Source organism: Hipposideros armiger, unplaced genomic scaffold (genome assembly GCF_001890085.2).
Source record: "Hipposideros armiger isolate ML-2016 unplaced genomic scaffold, ASM189008v1 scaffold_436, whole genome shotgun sequence".
Lineage (NCBI taxonomy): Eukaryota > Metazoa > Chordata > Mammalia > Chiroptera > Hipposideridae > Hipposideros > Hipposideros armiger.
In genome coordinates, this window is record NW_017731786.1 from 1,571,042 (window position 1) to 1,575,206 (window position 4,165).

General features: G+C 45.4%; 1 protein-coding gene across 1 annotated transcript in view; it reads right to left on the reverse strand.

Annotated features, from left to right (window-relative positions):
* The window catches only part of LOC109394765 (cytosolic carboxypeptidase 4-like), a 338,338-nt gene that overhangs the window by 126,304 nt on the left and 207,869 nt on the right, over positions 1–4,165 (reverse strand). The window lies entirely within an intron of this gene.

Consider the following 4,165-nt stretch of genomic DNA (forward strand, 5'->3'; position numbering starts at 1 on the left):
CTGATTGCTTCACTACATTCTTATCTGCCTGTTCTTTTTTAGGTATTTGCAGACCCTGGCTAAAAAGTCTCTAACCATTAAACCTGCTGTTTTTCATAGAACACGTCTTTCCTTAAAAAGGAAAAAAAAAAAAAAAAGAGCTTCTGATCTCATGAAAAGATGGTCATCTTATGACCAAACAAAAGCATCTCAGCTAAAATGATCAGAGTCACTTCCTAAAAGAGAGCCCATAAAGTAGCAGTTAGACCATAAAATGATTCTAATATCTCCCATCCATCCGTGACTGACACATGGACAGATGAATGCCGTCTGACTGAATGAACAATGCCAGGCCTGATAATATTAGTGCCACCAGCACTGCAAGCTCTAAAGTCTAAAGAGAGGCAGCATGTTTGAGATGTAGCAAGTGGCTTCACCGTTCACTGTGTGTCCTGGTAACAGGAGGTAGGATGGCGCAGGAGGAGCTTATAAAGGTAACCATACATGGAAGCTTCAGGAACACAACAGAACAGCATGGGGCACGACTGGCCCGACACTGCCCCCAGAACTGTCTGAATAAACATTGCTTGGGGGGCCGGCCGAGTGGCTCAGTTGGTTAAGAGCTTGCTTGAGAGTGCAAGCTCTGAGCAACACGGTAACTGGTTTGATTCCCACATGGGCCAGTGAGCTGCACCTGAGCTGTTGCTGAGCTGCCAACAGGTGGCAGAATGGCTCAGCTGGTGTAACAAGATTGCCTGTTTGATGGTGGGCCCACCCGCAACTTAGACTGAATTTGGCACCTTGAGCTGAGCTGCCGCCCAGATGGCTCAGTGGATAGGGCATGCGCTTTTAACAACAAGGCTGCTGGTTCGACTTCCACATGAGATGGTGGCTATGCCTACCCTCAAGATTGAACACAGCGCCTTGAGCTGAGCGGCCGTGAGCTGCTGACGGATGAACGGATGGCGACTGGACTTGGAGCTGAGCTAGCTGTGCCCTCCACAACTAAGATTGAAGGACAACTTGGCTGTTCCCCTCCCCCAACTCCCCAATAAAATCCAAAACAAGCAAGCAAACACAAACAAACAAAACAAAACAAAGCAAAACATTGCTTGGATGGAGAAAGGTAGGAGAGAGGGAAAAAAGAAAAAGCAGCTTCATCGTAAGGCCACAGCTCAAAACAAGCAGGGTTATCAGGGACAGATTAGGTTCAAGATATTTTGTGTCAAGTGCGCTGTTCATAGAGTCCATAACCTAGAAAGCATGGGAGAGAAGGGACCAAACTCACATGTCCTACAACACCTCCAAGAAACTAGCAATGTGTCAACAGAGGCCGGATCCCCCCAGAGCCCAGGTATAGGAAAGCCAAAGTCTTCAAAAGATGGACCAGGGGCAGCCGGATGGCTCAGCTGGTTAGAGTGCATGCTCTTAACAACAAGGTTGCCGGGTCAATTCCTGCATCGGATGGTAGGCTGCACTCCCTGCAACTAGATTGAAAATGACAGCTGAGCTGTGCCCTCCACAACCAGACTGAAAGAGAATGACTTGACTTGGAGCTGATGGGTCCTGGAAAAAACACACTGTTACCCAATAAAAATTAATAAAAATAAGAAACCACTAAAAAACAAAGCAAAACATGGACCAGAAGAACTGACCTGGGTTCAAAGGTCAACTTTGTTAAGTAAATTACCCAAAGTTGACGCCTGAGCGTAGGTCAATTCAAACCTAAACAAGTTATTTTTGATGCCCTTGTCCTTCAAAGTATGGTTACCAGCCTGCCGCATCATGAGAGAACTTGTTGGATACACAGAAATTTGGGTCCCACTCCAGGATGTGCACTTTGACAATATCCCAGGGAATTTGTATGCACATCTGGTGTGAGAAGCAGTGCTTTATACTCTTCCTCCAGGAAAGAAAGACAGTGAACACTTAGAAAGAAACCATGTCTTTTAGAAAGAGCTTACTTGCCATCACACTTCCAGGAACCTGGAACAGATGCCCTTTAGAATCCCTAGCACCTCTCCCAGAAGAACACCAGCTGCGAAAGTCGGGAGAGACTTCCCCTCGCCATCTGCCCGCCCCATTTTTCCCACAATTGCGTTGAGTCACTTGTATGTTTTGATTCGAAAACCAATACAGAGTTAAGGTGAAAATGTGTTTTCTCTCAGTTACTTTGACAACTCTGATTTCATAGCACCATTCAAACATCCAATGGGACAAGTCAAAAGATGACAAGATAAGGATAAGTTCAGCTGACATCAGGCCAGGCCAGATGAAGGGGTGGGCCAGTTTGACAAACACAGAGTGAATCCTGCAATATCATTTTTATAAATCAAGACTGTGTAGCCAGTTAATTCACATTGCTACACAGCACTCAATCCCATTTATACCTGACTCAATAAAAACAGAGACTGCTCTCACTGAAACCATGAATACTCCACAGTGTGTCTCAGCTTCTGTCTGATGTGCACATTGAACTTGGGAGTCAGACTTGGTTTGAAGAAAGGATTTCACTGCTTAATATTTTAATGATTGATGGCTTGTGTCTAATACCATGGCTTGATCACGACTAGCCTTTAGAAACCTTTTGACATCTTTGTCTCCAGTTTTCTTCTACGTAAAATTAATACTCCCCTTCATAGTTGACAAGCTGGTGTAAGGTATAAAATGGTATTCANGTTGTGATTAATTCCCACCTCCAGCCCACCCCCAGGAAGCCATATTTAATTTGCTATTGGGCAATCGGAGTTTTAGGATAAAGTTTGGGAAATGTAGTTCTCCGCTATGGACATCCATGGAGAGCTCATTGGGTCAATTTCTCTAGACTCTGGGACCTTCAAGTCTACAGTTACATTGAGCTCAATCGATTTTGCTGGGTGGGTTCTATGGGATATTTCCAGCTGGCCCTATAACTCTGCCAGGTGGGTATTATTGCAACCCCCGCCCCCCATGAAGAGACTAAAATTTAGAAAAACGATAGAATAAATGGCCCAACATCATAGCGCGAAGAGCTGGGCTTTATACCCAGGTCTGTTTGCCTCTGAAAAAGCCTAAGGCTCCGTCTCCTATCGTTTGGTTTGCTCCCTCTCCATACAGATGACACAGAAGGCTTGACATTTACCCAGAGAGCCACAGTATCTTTTTCAGAGACATCATCATGGAATATTAGTGCTAGAAATGAGCTCAAAACTCATACAGCCCCTCATTTGGGAAATGGAGATATTCACAGTTGAAAGTCTGGAGTTATTGTACAACGGCGACACAGCTGGGTAGTGACGGCGCTGACTGCGGTTCAGAGGGAATGCAAGTGAGGTGCTGAGCTGCAGGGGGAGGCCGTCTTAAGAACCCATGCCCACCAGAGATTGCCAAAGGGCAGCCCCTGCTCAGCGGGGGCTCCCAGCAGCCCTGCTAAGATGGCATTTCCTCCCTGGGGCTTGGAGGAAGGAGGCACACCCTGGGAGGAGCAGTCCAGCACCTCCATCACCTGGTCCTGCCAACCCCCTATCCCAAACCCTCACCTCCTGCACAACGGCTCCAACAAATGGCTCACAGCTTCCTCTGAGCAACTGAGTCTGCTGTCCTGTTGCCGGGACTACCCCATGTCCATCCCTTCCCACCTATTCAATTTCGAGGGGGTCCGCCCTGCAGAGAAACGTTCCCTAATCCCTCACCCATAATATCCTGCTTCTATTTGCTGCAAAAGCATCCAGAGATCCCCTTTAATCAGAGTCCTTACAAAGCCATTTTGAATGAATTTTTTAAGTCTATCTATCTATCATCCATCCATCCATCCATCCATCCATCCATCCATTTATTTTTACATCCCTTGCCTTCTGTGTTCAAGGGTGAGCTCCCTGGAGGCAGAAACAGTGTCTACGTTATCATCAAAACCCGAATAAAAGTAACTGTGTCAGTAAATAATCTGGAATGAATAAATGCACCAGCATTGAAATGTAAACTCAGATACCTTTATCTTTTTTTTTTTTTAAATACGATTTTAAGTCAATCTCGGAGATGGAAGAAAAAAAGGTTCAGCCTCCTCCTTTTATAACTTTTTCATCTTCGCGTTTCTCAAATTACCTTTAAATATTAGTTTCCTGCTGCTTGTCAGCCCCCTCGTACAGCTCTAGAAACCGAAACTCTCTAGATTCATCACTGATCACAATTTCACCATTAAAATATTTTG